Consider the following 17,447-nt stretch of genomic DNA (forward strand, 5'->3'; position numbering starts at 1 on the left):
ATCATATCCCAACGTTAGAACATACTTACCTGGACGGGGTCGATGGGCGATCAAGAAGACCCATGGCCTAGGGTAGTGACTTCCATTGCACTTGGGAGGGGTGCTGCTCTAAGGTCTCCCCAAGTGGGAGAGCCTACGTCATAATTTGTAGCAGCAGGGGCCTGCGTTCGCGCGGCCCCTAGCCAATCATAGTTTGAAATGTTCGTCCTGCCATGGAATTTATTTCCATATGCCTCTAATGTCACTCTAATGTTATTAAAAAACTCTTTTATTCCTACAAATTTCAAAGCAACATTTTAATGAGATTTTGATGCGAATCCTCAAATTTTTAATTTAAAAAAATTCTTGGAAGCACTCTTGGAAGAATGTGTCTAATTGACTTGCAACAGTTCAACCATATGGTTGTGTATTAAAGCTGCTTGAATCTAAGTATGGCAGCATTCAATGATACTATTTGTAGGAATTCGAAGGCAAAATGGCATGCCGGAAATTCCCATCTCAGGTGCATTAAATGTTAGTACATTTTATATGCAGATCATATATTTCTATATTAGAGAAAATGAAGACAGAATCGATTACAGAGGAAAATTATATGCAGCAAGAACAGCAATATCGGGAACAACAAAGCTCTCTTATGCCTCTTATCTACAACATGAATGAATGCAAATTGAGAAGAAAAAATAAATAGAAAAGAAACTCTTTGTCTTGATGATTTGTCTATTACTTTCCAACATCTAAAGAACACGAGGAAAATAGATGTTCCGATCACAATCTGTGAATGCAAAATGGATTCTGTATTCGCACTTGATTATAAGATAAAAAATTAGCAGGAAATTTGGAACTGTGTATGCAAAAAAAGAAAGACGACAGTGAACTGGGAGAGGAGGTTTTCTGGTCAAGTAAAAGATAAGGGATCGATGTGGACAATTATGGATTTAGGGAAAAGACATTTCTTTCACAAGCCTGTAGACTTGAGCCATTTCGAAATCCAACCTCCCTATAAATGGAAAGGGCTAGGAGATACACGTCAAACCCTTAAAACTAGGAATTGTAGGGCTTTAACCCTAAAGGAGCCCTTCCAAAAATTCTCGAAGGCCAGGGCTGAACCCAGGCCTACGAGGGGGTTTGGAAATAGTTTTCAACCAGCAATAGACGCGCTTCGGTTAGAACCTCACTAGCTGCGTCATTGCCCCAAGCGCAAAGATGGTTGGTACTGTTTGCTGTCTGTATTTTATAGAACGAGGCGAAAGATTGCGATGTCTTCCTTGCTGATGTGGGTTAGTAAAGCAAAAAGGAGATTACAAATGTTGTCCTAATTGATCTGCAAAGGTGAAAGCAATTTACAGTAATGAGCTTACTTATCTCTCAGATTCATGAAAAATTATACAAACAATTATATATTTATATATACGGGACAAGTTATGCGCCAAAATATTTGATCGAATTTATGTTAATAAATTGATATCTCAAAAGAACTTAAAAATTCATGCTATAATTCCATTGCCTTTCCCAGTGTATTATACTAAATAAATAACACAATAAGCTCAATTATGTAATTCATAAATACAAAGTCAGTGTTTTATCCCTAATTCAAAAAAGAAAAAAAAAAAACCTCTAAAATAATTACAGATATATATTGAGTAATACGCAGTCTAATATAAGATATCATAAATTATAAGTTTTATACCTTCAGCAATGGATGCCAATGCCCTAGTAATTGCCCTTGAAATAAGAACGTGTTTATGAATGTGCTTATGCCATAAATTTAAACCAAAAATTCATGGCTTATGGAAAGTTTTATCTTGTAAACTTGAGCAAAATTGTGAGGAGATTGACTAAGAAATTAAAGCACGGCCTAGTAAACTCAACCTAATTACTTTATATATATACTGCAAATAAAGCAATAAATTGATTAGAATGAAATTATTTAGAAATTTATTACTACTCATATATGCAATAATATGATCAAACAATTGAAAATAGTTCAAAAAGTACTATTGGGATTTGTTGGAATCACATTGGCCAAGAAGGAAACATCTTCATAATAGTTGCAAGTCTGCCTATTTTGAATAAAACTATAAAAAATCACAAAAACAAAATCTCAAATGATCACTACTGCCCAAAATTTTCAGCATATATCAAAGACAATGAGGTTAAAGCAACCTAATAATCTATCTGCCTTTTTTTCCTCTTTTCTACAACTTGGAGTCAATAAAATCATGCCAAGTACAAAAGATTTCAATAAAATCATGCTAAGCAGGACAAACACTCCTCACCCTCTACATGTATAACTTTCAGCTTTCTCAACTTATTTTTAATAATCGACACACATCCCACAAAAACCCCATCGCAGTACATAATTTCTTACATTTTTTTTTATATATGAACATAACTTTAAATCATCAAACAAAATGAAAACTTGAAAATAGGCAGAATAGGCTCATCATGGCTCATACTTTATTTTGTTTAAGTAGGATAATTTGCTATCCTTTTCTCACACATGCAAGAAAATAGAAGAAACAATAAAAAATCACCCTATCCTAAATCTATTAACTTTAAATATGTTTGTCCTATTAAACATGTTCTATTTTCAAGTCCTCTTTATAACAAATTCAATAAACCACAAACAATAATCAAGATACAAACCACAAAAAAAACCATCACACAAAAGTCAAACCTTGACTTCTTTGTACAACTTTTATTGAAAATTGAGGAGTAACGGTCATGGAAGTTTTGTTTTGAAATTGTATACAACTCATAATCATTACCAAAAATAAAATGACCCATTACACCTCAACTATTGTTCAAATTGAAATTTAATCTATCCAATACTAACTCCTCCCTTAGCACTTACATTAGATGCAAAAATATCAATGCATCTCACTCTATCACCACATTTATTAACAACAAAATTAATATTCATATTTAAAACATGGCTTGGACATTTTCTACATATATTAGCTCATAATTTTTTACCATCCTAACCATAAACAAAAGCAAATTTAAAATACAAAATAAAAAAAATAGCCATCGTCAATTGCCATCACAGCAACCAAGATGCAAAGTATGTACATGGCAAAAGAAATCCAAAAATTATAATTATCATCATTTGAACACATACCTCTTCTAGCCACTAATTAATCGGTAAGAACAAAAATTAAACATTGAAAAATTACATGTAGATGAACTTCATTTACTTCTATAAGCATGGTAAAAAAAATTCAGCAATTTTTGCATATTTCTTCAACTTCTTCTTGTTCCATTTTTTTGTTATTCTTTACAAGGAAAGAGACAATGTTGCTCAGCTCCTTAATTGAAATTTCATAACCCTATTTTCGTAACATAAAAGAATCAAATTTAGTTAAAAAAATATTTAAATATAAGATATTAAGAGATCACCTATTATTACTCCATTTGAAGAAGACATTTAATACCATACTTAGTTAATAGCAATGGTTAGCAACAAATAACACATTATAAATTATTATTTATGAACAATTATACTCTCTTACTGTTAGCATTGAATTGATCGTTATTTTGAAATGATAAAATATTAAGCTAAATAAGCTTGAATAAAATTTTGAAAAGGATTTATTTAGTACATGTTCCTAAGTTTTATTATTTTTTGTACTAAATAAATAATGTGTTTTTCAAAGTGTAAACAAACCTTTCTTTATTTTTATATTTCTTAAACCAAATTTATCTTTAAAGATTATTTATTTGAGCTTAAATGAAAATCCAATTCTTGTTTTTAAGGTGAATTTATTCATTTGGACTCAATACAATTTTGATAATATTGGTTTTGAGAAATAGTATAATTTAATAAAGTTGTTTAACAAGAATAAAATTTTCCAATATTGAAACTTGTTTTATTTTTTTGTATTAACTCATAAAGTTTTAATATTTGAATTTCATATGATTAGAAAGCTCTTTGAGTCTACTTTTTAATGGATCAAACAAAATCAAAATCCAAATTTTCTAAGAAAAGATTTTGAATATTTACTAAACACTTTGCAATTATCTAAAAACTGCACAAAGGGTAGATTTGAAAATTCAATTTAATTTGTATGCAATGAATTAGGTGATAGATTTTATATGGATAGAAAGCCTTTTAAGTCTAGTATCTACATCTTCAAATGGTTTTTGATTTGGAATTATATAACTTAAGATATGATCAAATTAGTGAGTGGAGTGCAAAATAGAAAACAACAACCACCCAGCTTGATCGAATTGATCCACTAGCTAAATCAATCAATCCCCTTCTTGTATGGATTGATTGGTTTAAGGGTTTTAAAGAATGGATCGATCCCCTCTTGAAGGGATCGATTGGTTTTTTACATAAAATAAAAACTTTGCTCCAAACTTTGAAAAGGAATTGATCAAGATTGATCACCTAAAATAGGATTGATTGGTACAAACTATGGATCAATTGTTGTGACTTTTCACACATGAAATTGTTTGAATTCTTACTCACCCAATTGATCTCCCCATAAAGGGATCGATCCCTTATGCCCAGAAGTGCTTTAACGACTAGTTTTTCAAGCTTCAATGGGTATTTTCAACTCTAAATCATCTTCAAATGGCTAGTTCCTCATTTTCTCTATATATTGGGCATTCCAACACACCAAAGAGGTTTATGAGTTAAGAAAGCAAGATCAAACAAGCCATATATTTATTCTATAAAAAAAATCAAGAGTTTTAGAGCTTTAAAGTTTATATCCTTGTATTTATTGTATCCAAATCATATTTGTTGTTCATTCATCATTTCTTTGTACTTAAACTTAGCAAACACCTAGCTTTAGAGAGGTTGTTCTATTGTTTACAAAATTACCTTTGATATACAAAGATGAAAGAGAACAAGAGGTGAGGTATCCTCTTAGGAGCTTTGTAGTGAGATTAAGTAAAATACTATAAATAGTAGAGGTTTCTATCTTAAGTAAAAAAAGATAGGGTTGTATTTTCAATTCAAGATTAGTGGATTGAAGTCTTGGTGTGGACAACCAAGAAGAAATGACGTATGTGCCTTGTGGAGAAAGATCAAACCTCTATAAATCTTTATGTTTGATTTCCCTATCCCTATCCCTTTCTCTTTATTTTCATTATTGATTATATTTAATTCTAGATATATCAATTGTTATTTTTTGCATTGCATTTTGATATTGATTTTAATTTTTCATTCAATTATTTTGAAATTATTATTTGGGAAGAACTTAGAGAAATCTAATTCACCGCTTTTTGGACACTATCTCACCTAAAAAGCTAATAATTAGTATCAAAACTTTGGTATTTTTTTGTAGGTTTAACCACATTAAGTAAATATCTTATGGTTCAATTTAGGTTCTAATATGGTAAGGAAGTCTCAAAGCTCTTATATTTGATAAATTTGAATTTTATGAATGGAAAATGAGGATGAAAGTATTCATAATGGCCCAAAATTTTAGAGATTGGAATGTGATAAAGAAAGGACTTGGAATTCCTTCAAATGATGCAAACTAAATGCGGTAAATGATGGAGGATACCAAAGCCAAGTGCTTACTATATGTAGCTTTTGACTCCCACAACTTTAACTTGGTATCAAAGTGTTCAACCTTAAATAAGATATGGTAGAAGTTGGATGAAATACATGAAAGACAACAATTCAATTGAATGCATCATGTCACATGGCTCTTGAAGATCCGGAGGTAATCTCTAATTCTATTGATTCAATTTCATATATTTTTCATGAATTGCAAGATACTTATAATGAGCTATATATTGAATGTGAATCAATGAATAGGAAATATAAAAAAAAATGATTTCAAAATTGAATGTTAAAATGATTTTTTGATGAATGCAAAAAATATTTTGAAAAAAAAAATGAAAAATTGAAAATAGATTTTGAAACTTCTCAAAGTAGAAATGAATTTTTAGAAAAAAAATATTGTTTTGAAAAAAAAAATAGATGAATTGATGAATGAAAAAGAAAAGCTTTTAAAGAGTTTATTAAGTACTAAAATGATTAGATACAATTTTTGTCATTTTCATGGTCATACTTCACCTACTTGTCCTATTAGAAGAAAAGTCCCATTTAGAATTAGGCAAGTATGGGTTCCTTAATGAACAAGAGACTTTGTGACTAACTCTCAAGGACCCAAAGCAATTTGGGTACCAAAAATCAAATGAGATAGTCTCTTGTAGGTGTGCTAGAGCAAAGAGCTACAATATGATATTTAAGATTGAAACTGTAGATATACAATGGAGATGGATAACCTCTAAACTTTTCTGAATTTGAATTTGGTTCTCTATTCTTGATGAATTTTGAGTGCTAAATTGTTATATGTTTTATTGATATATCTTGATTGATTTTAAATTGTTTTGAAGAAAATAGATGCCCATATATGCTTGTTGATATTGTGTTTAATGCTTGAGATATATTTTATATATGCTCAATGTGATTAATTGTGTGCTAAATTGTTTTTACATTTATGCACAAACTTAGAGGGAACATTCAAAGCTTAATGAATTTGAAATGTTATGTTTTAATGATTTTTGCTAGAGCAAGCCTTAAAATATGAAATTTTGTTTTAGCAAGCTTTTAATTTTAAAATGAATTTGAATATTTTGAATTCAATGATTTAAACTTATTCAAACAAAGAAAACTTGATAACTTGCAATGGTTTCAGTTTTTCATAAGTGTTACATGCAAGTTTCAAAAGATTTTGGAGCTTAAAATATCAAATATTATTTTTGAATATTTTTTGGCATAAAAACCATTTGGACTTTGTCAAAGTATGCTATAGAACTTTTCTAAATGGTTTTAGGATCTTAAATGTGAGTTTAAACATATTTACCCATCTTAATAGTCTTTTTCAATAAAATATAGAGTTTAAGAATTGACTTTTTGATTTTCTTGCTTCTAAGGCCAAATAATTACTTGAACAACTTTGTTTTGCCATTTGAAACTTGTTGGAATGGTTCAAGACAGTTTTGTACTATTACACTATGAGAAATATTCTCAAAGGAATTAATTAACTAAGATAATGACGGTAATTAATTGAGGATAATTAATATTACTAGCTTTTACTAAGTAAGATAAGTAAGTTTCCCTTAATTCTTGTATTATATAGATCTTGCTAATTGCTTTATAATATGGTACAAAACTAGATCATACAAGCATAACAGTTGAGCTTCCCTAAATTATTGTATCATCTAGGTCTTTCTAATTGTTTTGTAACATGGTACAACACTAGATTAGGACAAGCATAAAAGTTTAAAGTAAAATAAGCGAGGATAAGAAAAAAAAGGACATGCAGGAAGTAGAAACTACATGCTATGAAAATGTACTCCCATTCTTCCTTGGCATGGTTTATCTGTGAAGAAATCTTATGAGACACACATATGAAATTCAATCCCAATACAAATTTAACCCTCAACTTTATTAAAAAAAAACCTTACATTGAGTGATTATTGATGCTAGAAAAATATTTTAGTTGCAATAAAATTTGTGAGATTATATATATGTGTGTGTGTGTTGTATTAACCTACATAAGACCTCCCAAAAACTTGCTTTACAATAAAGACACTAAAATCCCTTTGTACCAGTATGGTTTTATGTTTAAGCATAAACTAATACAAATGCAATTGATAAAAATATCTTTTCCTATGCATAGCTTCTAATAACCCATGCTAATCTTTTTGAAGAATCTTCATAAGACATGGGAAGAACATAAGCTTTGAAATAACAATGTATTTTTACAGTGAACCATCAAACATAACTCAACCAGGCCTAAATATTCCAAACTAGTTGGGGTGACAAAAATATTGAGGATAAAAAAGAAAGGAAAACAATATGCCACAGAGAGATATTAAAACTAAGAATTGTAGATATATATACATATATATATATATATATATGAATTTAATTACATCATTTTAAACAAAAGACTAAAGCATACCCAGATATGAACACATGAACTATTACATAGCATATAGAAAATTTGAAAGCATGAATGATTAGCCAAAAAGTTATATTTATGAGGGATATGAAATTGAACATAAAACCTATTATTAAGAATTATTATTAACTTAATTTGATGCCTTAACAAACAACATATCTTCATTCTTCTAAAATAAAATGGTTGATTAAAGTAATAAAAATATATACCAATGAAGAAAAAAAATAAATTTGCAATAATATATGTAGTAATTGAAGCATGAAAAGCAAATTGATTATAACTCTAAATTCAAATTAATAATATTTGAAAACAAAATGAAAATTTATGAAATCAGTCTTTCTTCTCTCTATTTATAAATGCAGATTAGAGAAAAGAGAGATAGAAAATAGAGGAAGTAACGCTTAAAAAAGGCAACCAAATCAGTAAAAGAAACAAATAGCAAATGCTGACCTCATCAATTCCTTATTGGTTTATGAATTCCTAGCATTCAATACCCATTATTTTTCTTGATTTTCTAGAGCTTTAAATCTTTGTTTTTTAGGAAACACTTTAAATTTGTTGCTCTGGCATGCCATTGCCATTGCCTTTGCCTTGCCTTTGCCTTAGCGCTAGCCATTGTCGTCTATCTTGTGGATTCTTTGAATTTTGTTGGATTATCCCACTTTTAAATGTATAAGTGGTGAAAAATTTGCTGGATTGCCCCATTCCACCACCACAATTAAATATAAACCCTCATTTTCCAAATTATTACGCATTTGGATTTTTTTAAATTTTTTCATATCTTCAAGACTTCAATCTATTTGTTATCTTCAATTTGTAAGTAATTTTGATTTGATATATGAGCTAATGCATCCAACTTGGTCAAGTTTAAAGCATATATTAATGTTTAGTCATAAATATAACAACATTTATGAGTATTATTATAAATCAAAGATTTTAATGACTAATTATTAATAAACATCTCTTATTTGATATAGGTTAATAATATGTAGTAATGTACGTTGCATATGAATACGTCTTATGAATATCTAGGTTACATGCCTTAAATATACTTTCTAAGCACATCTAGGTCACAATATTTTCCTCTGATAACATGCAACCATTTCTTGAGCAAGGAAAATATTCTCCACCATATTTTTCCTCTAATGAAGGCACTTTAACAAAGACCAATGATGGAAAGAAGGCACGATTTAAGGTTATCTGCAAGATTCTAATAATACACTTGTATAAAGTATTATAATATGAGATATCAAATAGTAAGAGTTTAGACTCTTTAAAAGCATGTGGAATGGTCACTTGCAAAATTTCTTTAAGTATATCAATTGTATTAATCTCAATTTAAGAATATGTCTTACCAAAAAGATTTTGACAGTAGTTGAAAGCCTCATTTCTCATTTGATTAAAAGAGTCCAACCTATTTCTATCGGTATCATAAAGAATTTTGATAAAATTGTGAGATTGCTTAGCTTTAACCACTTTGTTAAAGAAACTTGTATTTTGATCACCGACATTTTATATTATGTTGTAAAGAATAGATTAAGGTAAATGAAAAATAAAACATCATAGAATATTAGAATTTGTCATCTTTTGAGTGTATGTCCTTTGCATGTAGTCTACATTATGATGGTTAAGCTTCAAACTCATTTGACCGTTTAGGATGGTTAGCACCAAAAGGGTAGAGGTTAGTAATATCGACCGTAATTCATACCCAGAATGTGTATATACTTAAAAAAGATTGAGGTGAGTAAGACCTAAGCATGATGCATGAATTAATAAGATGGCTAAATGAAAGAAGAAAGCACTAGCTCAAAAGTAATAAATAAGATGAATTAGGTTGACTTTAAATTTTAATGAATATATATGGAAAATTAACAATGTATGAAATATGTGAAAGTTAAATCACAATTTAATTTGAAATTAAATAGAGAAGAAAAGATAGAAAATGCAAACACAATAATTTAAATAGGTTTAGCTTTTCTCCAAAGGTACATATATCCTCTCCATTTGCTTCTTTTGCCAATCAATTCAATTTAGTATTCTTCAATTTTACAAATATCTTTTGGAAGCTAAGATATATTATTTACAATCACTATCTTTTTAAGACTAAGGTATAACCTCTAAATACCAACCTTTCAAGGCTAAGATAAAAAACAAAAAAAAAAACCTTTAAATTCAAAGTACTAAAACTCACAAAAAACTCAAGATAATATCTTACTTCTTGATACCAAATAAACTGTAGGTTTTACAAGTGATTTTACAAACTAAAATTATCTTTCAAAGGTTGGATATTTGATAATTTAGTAAAATGAGAGACACATGAAGAATGAATAAAAATTGGATACAAGAATTGAAAGAATTAAAGCAAGCACTTGAATGACATTATTGGGGAGGGATTTTTTCACATGTATGATGTGGTAAACAAGGTGGATGGCAATGAAATAATATTTCAAAAGATTGGTTTGTTTGTTTTCGCAAATAAAAATGTTGGCCCAACACCTTTTTTTTTGGGTCCTAAACAAATCCACAACATAACTCAATGTAAAGTGGTCAAATATGGTTGAGAAATATTAGGTCCTTTTGATGGTGGCTTGGTACAATGTTAAATTGGTGTTTATGGCAATAGTATAGGCTATAAAAAGGAGATGAATAAAATTTACTAAACCCTATTTTGGGAATGAAAAATAGATAAAATAATAAACGAGTAATGAAGAGATCACTAATAGTGAACAAAATAAACACATAACATAAGAAATGGTTTGGAATATAACACATGAAATGGTTTCGAATAGGAGAAATGGCTGGCTACATTACAATGAGAGTAAATAGCCTAACTAATACTTAAACTTAAATGCTTGTGAAATAAAGTAATGGTGGTTGTTGATCTCTCTATATTCGCGCTTTAGAAGATGTCTCATATTTAAATCCATTTTAAATGAAGGAATTGTCTAGCCGAATTACTCTTATCGATTCATTAGATGAGATAAGACTATTATCCATAAGCTAAAAATAGTCATTGAAGGCAATAATATTATGTCAGCAACAACAGACATTTCTATAGATTAGACAATTATTTGGTCATAATGTAAAATTCCTTATCATAACATTGGTGCCAATATCTCTTGGATATTTCATGTTACGATCGTTGTTGGCTCCATCTTAATTAATACATTACATAAAATAATAAATGAGATTATCTAATCACTTGTTTAGATAATCTCGTTAGGCTAATTAATCTCCCAACTTTAGTTACACATCCCAACAACTATTCATGAACTTTTCAAGTAAAGCTTAGAAGCACAGAGGGGTGATTATAGACACTGCCAACCATTTCAATACCAACCAAAACCACAATCCCATGATTTAACTCCCATGACATGTGCTTGGGTAACCTTTCGATTGATAACGGATTAACTATTATATACTTGCCAAATCATGCATTATGTTTATTAATTAAGGTGTATCATTATCATGAAACTCTTGGAATAAATGTGTCTTGTAAAGAGAATCTTACTGATTTATAATTATGAGATTTCTATTGGAGGCATTATTAAGATAAAATTGTGAGATCAAAATGTGTTATGTTTTACTTTTAACATAAGCAATTGATTTAAAAATTGAAGTATATGGTTACTTGAATAACTATGAGGGTACATCTTAAAATAATAAGTTCACTTAACTAGTAAAATGCTATTTGGAATGTTATTTAAGTTTTTTATATAAAAAATCTTCTTATATGACAATTGTATAAATGAGTTTGATGTTTAAGATCACTAAATAACTCATATGTCAATTGTTATGTTTTGATGCTATTCTATACGATTCTATCCAATAATGTATAAAAGAATAAGTATTCAATATGACATAGAACATATGGAGGTAGATGAATGTTTAATAGATGATGTATCACTTCGAATAATTTTTAAAAAATATCTTAATCATTTTTGAAAATTATAAAAAGATTTTAAAAAATCAATTGATTAACTAGTTAGAGTTTTAATTAATGATCAAAAGGGTAAGAATTCAAATCTTATTTAAGTTTTTCTTTTTTCTAAAGCCAAAATTTTAATAAAAGCTAGTGTGCTACTAACATATCGTGTCGGGTATTTCAATAAAAGTTGGTTTAATTTTTATAGGTCATTCTATTCTCATTTAAATAGAGTAAGAGTTTTATACATGTTATGAAGTTTTTATTGTACCAAAAAAAATGTAAAGGATTTTTAAAAAGAGTTAAAACTTTTATTACATGAGAAGAGTGAGGACTCTTGGCACATGCTTTTATTTAGTGAAAACTAAATTTAAAGTAAATATAATAAAAAACTAAACTGTACTAATTATTAAATGATACAAAAGAAGAAATCGCTAACAATAAGTTATCTCAATCACAATAAACAATCTGAAAGCCTCTTTTTTCTTGCTGTTGATCAACTAAAACCAATAAAATTGGTAAAAAATCTACAACATACAAAGGCAAGAAGAACATTAAACCTTATATAGCATTATATGCTAAAAAATAATTGGCAATAATTAAAACAAAAATTATATTTAAAATAAATAATCAATCACTTTTTGGTAAGATGTAAAAAATTAGTAACCAAAATAAATGATAAAGCTAAATAATAAGATGTGTTTAAAATCAAAAAAGAGAAAAATTTTCTTAAAATCAATTGGATTTCAAACATTGCCATGTTTCAGAGTAGAGATATATATATATATATATGTATATATATATATATTGATGTCGAAAGGATTAAAACTTAACAAACATTGTCTACCTTTTAAACAATTGCTTAAATTTTACCTCCCTTTCCATGTTTCAATCTTTTTAGTTGTTAGTGCTAAACTGATTTCGAAGCTGATTGATTGACAACCTAGCCAATCTACCCGTTCTTGCATAATGCTTTCCTTTTCTTTTCTTTTCGGATTCTCTTTCTCTTTTTGTCCAATGCTATAAGAAAGAAAAATGAAAAAAAAGGAAAACCCAAAGAAAAAAGCATCCATAAAAAAAAATGAAAGATGCAGACAACTCTAGGGAAAAAAGCAATAAAAATAATAACAATAAATCTCTTGCAATCATAGAAAAGTCCACCATTTTACATCATTGATGTCTTTTCTATCTTCCCATTGAAATCTTGAGAGTAATAAATTATCACATTTGAAACTACAGGTACTAAACAACTAGGTCTTTGTCAACTAAGGCATAAACCTTCCACGTAAATATTCCACATACATCGAGTCCACAAACCCAAAAGTCCATCAAACAAAAATAAGGTTAACTGTCACCTTCATAAGTTTTTAGGTGTTATTTTAATAGGATAGTGTAAATTGATTTAATCAATTCAAAACTCTAATTTAATTGAAATATTGATAAGTTTTTTATGGCCATGATTTGACTATTTCATTGAATTGAATAAGCCTTCGATTTTTTATTCAATCAATTGATCTGGTCTAAATTTTTCAACTAAATTTGATAATATTTTAACATTTATAATATACGTTAAAGTTTAAAGAATGATATATATATATCATATAGATCAAAGATATCTTATTTTGCAATATATTATATTTAATAATTGAATTTATTATATTATTAAAAATAATTATGTAATTTTAATTTATTGATTATATATATCTATATAATGTAATGTTTGGGTTGACAAAATAAAGATAGTATAAAAATATTTGAAAAATATAAAATTCAATAAATTTTATTTTTGGTTTAATAAATATCTTTCTTTTTAGGAAAAGAAAATTTAGTTTTCAAACTCTGTACCTTAAACATACTAAAATTATGCATCAATCACTTGGAATACACTTTATATATATATATATATTACTTTTAGCTCAAAGAATATTTCCCTTTTTATGAACGGGTATGCAATTATTAAAAAAAAAATTATGAAATTACTAAAAGCAAGAAATTTTAGAAAAATTGTTTAATAAAAATTTTTATAAAATGATACCATATTTTGAAATAATTAATAAAAATTACTTTTATGATTCTAAAAGTATTTGTAAAATTGAAGAAATAGTGGATTAAACTTTTTGACAAAAGAAGTTAAAGGAGAAGACATATGTATCTTTAGAAGAAAATCAAACCTTATTAAATTATTGGGTTTTCATTCTCTATCCTTTCTTCTCTTTTTTAATTTCAAATTCAATTGTGATTTAATTTTCATATATTTCTTACATTGATATTTTATATATATATATATTCATAAAAATTTAATTTGAGAAAAAATTAAAGTCAATCTAATTCGTCTTATTGGATTACTTTTGAGCTAATACTTTTTCCCCTCTTTTAGTTATCTTATTAATTCATGCATCATGCTTAGGCCTTGTTCACCTTAATTTTTTTTTTTTTTTATGTATGTACACATACTAGGCTAAGATACAACCTTTACAATCTCTATCTTTTAAGACTAAGGTATAACCTCTAAATATCTACATTTCAAGGCTAAGATAAAAAAAAAAATTTAAATTCAAAGTGAGTTTCTTCCAAAATTCACAAAATGCTTGAGATGATACCTCATTTTTTTTATACCAAATAAACTTTAGGTTTTACAAGTCATTTTGGAACTTAAAAAAATCTCTCAAAGGTTAGATATTTGCTAATTTATTATAATTGAATAGGTTTTACAGTGGTTTTTTTTTTTTCATATTTAGTGGCCACTAAGTCATAACACCTAAAAATATAGTATTTTTACAAGTTGAAATTTGTGGTAAAATTTAAATTTTGGTCAATTTTTGTTACCTTAATGTTATTTTCTTGCATTTTAGGGTTTATAGCCTTTGGATGAGGAAAATATGCAGTCCATGCATGCAAGGGAGTTTCAACCATGTAATGTATTGGGATAGCTATACCTATTGGTTCAATGCCATGCAACCATATGACCAAGAAAAAGTTTACATGTACATGGGCTCCTAAGTCACCCTTTCATTTGGGCAAGGCAAGATCAAAGCAAAGATTATTTGAAGATTCCCACTTGTATAAGGACTTGTAATGTGGCAAAATGAGATCATGTGGCTAAATCAAAATGCAAGAAAAGATAATGCTTATTTAAAGAATATTTCAAGCACTAGGAATCTATCATGCTTCATAATATTCGGCCCCACCTATCCAAAGATGAATTTCATGCAATTCAAAATCGTTAGGACTTTATCGATTCAGTTAATCTAGTTTTAAAAAGAAAATTAAGTTTACATGCACCATTTGAAGAATTTCAAGCCTACATGGACACTAAGACAATCAGCCAAGGAAGTTTTCATCTAAGAAAGACTCTTTAGCTTATACAATAAAAGAGTTTGGATGGAAACAAAATTCATCATCTTGTAATCCTCCCTTTGCTTATTAGGATGAAGATGTGATTAAGATTGAAGCTAACCTGATTAAAAGCCATGATTACTTTTTAAGAGTACCATTCGACCAAGGCAACTTAAACATAAAAAGACCACATTTGGCAAGGCTCTTTAAAGATAAAGATTAGTTTGATCTATTAGCCTTTGAGTAGGAATCAAAGTCTTGTAAACTCTTATCCTTATAGTCGAACCTCCTCTTATAAATAAGAAGGCTATTTACTTGATTTCATCATTCCTCTTTCATCATTCCTTATCCTTTACCTCTCATTCTTTTCTTTTCTTTAGTTATTAGTTCTTTTCTCTTAGTTTTTAAGTTATTAGCTTAAGAGATAGATTTGCTAATAACAAAAGTTGTTTCTCAAATTCTTTTCTGTAATTCGAGAAGTGTTTATTTTCAAGATCTTTTTTTCTTCAAAGCATTAGTACTTCACTACTTTTGGTTTCAATTCTTGTTGTTCTACTTATTCTTTTCGGTAATCACTTGCTTTTCTCTTATTCTATTTTTGATTTCCTGCAACATTGTTTACATTCTTTCTTTTATGCTATACAAGTTTCGACTAATATTATATTTCTCCTACAAGTTTTGAGTTCAATCATTCCTACTTCTTTAATCTCATGCAATTCTTATTTTATGTCTTGCTATTTTTAGCAATCACTAAGTTTTTCTGTTTTCAAGATTTCAATCCTTGTTCGTTTAGATCTAGTTTTTGGCTACTATCTCTAGCTTGCCAAATGACTGGTGGTGGAGTCAAGATACAAGCCTACATTGTTTTCACTCATCTGTTTTATTTAGTTTTGTAATCAACCCTAATCTTCTAGCTGTTTAGATATAAGAGTTTGAGATATCACCTTTGATACTTGAAAGTTACCCAACATTACAATCTATAATTTCTTGAGAGATGATACTTGAATACTTTCACTTTATTACTTGATCTGTGGGCTTACAAATATTGTAGAAAATGACAATCAAGTTTTTAAAGCCATTGTAGGGATTATAGTAGTGTTTTCAATATCTTTCTTTAATCTTTTCTTATTTGCATGTGCAGATCTAAAAGTGTGGATTTAGCTCCCGTGGATTAAGAAATTGAAATGACTTTTAAGCAAAGAAAGAAAAAGCAATCAAAATCACTTGCACCAACATTAATGGCCCAACGTAAACAATGAAACTCAAAGAACCTTAAAGGATTATGTAGTCCCTAATTCTAAAGGATTTCAACCATCCATTCGAAGGCCAGCCATTCAAGCAAACAACTTCAAAATCAAGCCTTTAATAATCCAAATGGTCTAAACTTCTATGTAGTCTAAAAAGCTTCCAAGCAATGACCTTACCCTTTATCTCTTAAATTTTTTTTTAATTATATGATACATTTAGATATAATGGTGTTTTTTACAATGTTATTCCACTAAGACTTTTTTCTTTTTCTTTTAGGGACATGTCGAAAAGTTATTGACATAATTAGCATTTGGCTACATTATAACCTGGGATGACTTGGTATAGAAATATTTGGCAAAATTCTTCCCACCGGCCAATACAGCCAAGTTAAGGAATAAAATCACTATATTGATGCAAGTAGATGGTGAAAACTTGTATAACGCATGGAAAAGATTAAAGAGTTACTAAGGAAATACCTAAACCATAGTATACCCCAATGGTTACAAATCCAGATATTTTATAATGGTCTTACACCATTTATGAGAACAACTTTGGATTTAGTTACTGAAGGGGTAATCATAAATAAGCTGTTAAAAAGGCTAATGAGTGAATTGAGAAGATGGCTGCTAACAATTATCAATGGGGCATGGAAAAAAAGGGTTAGCAAAAAATTAAGCAGTCTATTTGAAATTGATGCAATCACTTTCGTAAATTCATTTTAGCTGTCCTAACCAAAAAAAATAAAAGCCTTAGGAGCCCAATCCTAATCTAACCATGTGAATGCGATCCAAGTCCCTTTATTTCATATGATATTTATGAAAGACCCATTCAAGTTATAAATGCCAGTTTAAGATAGAGCCAACCTAGTTTGTTTAACAATCCAAACCTACCTACAACTCCTTAGCAGCATCTATAATCCATGTTGGCATAACCTCCCCAACTTTTCTTGAAACCAACCAAACTAACAAGCCACCACCCAAAATAATAACTTTCACCCTAATCCA

The 17,447-nt window shown here is 28.6% G+C and overlaps 2 non-coding genes across 2 annotated transcripts; one reads left to right on the forward strand and one right to left on the reverse strand.

The window, feature by feature from the left end:
* Positions 1-21: 21 nt before the first annotated feature.
* On the forward strand, positions 22-182 carry LOC149511373 (U1 spliceosomal RNA). The gene has a single exon (XR_016334424.1). It is a non-coding gene; the product is annotated as a U1 spliceosomal RNA (small nuclear RNA).
* Positions 183-1,060: 878 nt separating this feature from the next.
* On the reverse strand, positions 1,061-1,205 carry LOC149511374 (U4 spliceosomal RNA). The gene has a single exon (XR_016334438.1). It is a non-coding gene; the product is annotated as a U4 spliceosomal RNA (small nuclear RNA).
* Between the last annotated feature and the right edge of the window lie 16,242 nt (positions 1,206-17,447).

This window comes from Durio zibethinus, chromosome 26 (assembly GCF_047325235.1).
Source record: "Durio zibethinus cultivar Kanyao isolate XHJ-2024 chromosome 26, ASM4732523v1, whole genome shotgun sequence".
Taxonomy (NCBI): Eukaryota; Viridiplantae; Streptophyta; class Magnoliopsida; order Malvales; family Malvaceae; genus Durio; species Durio zibethinus.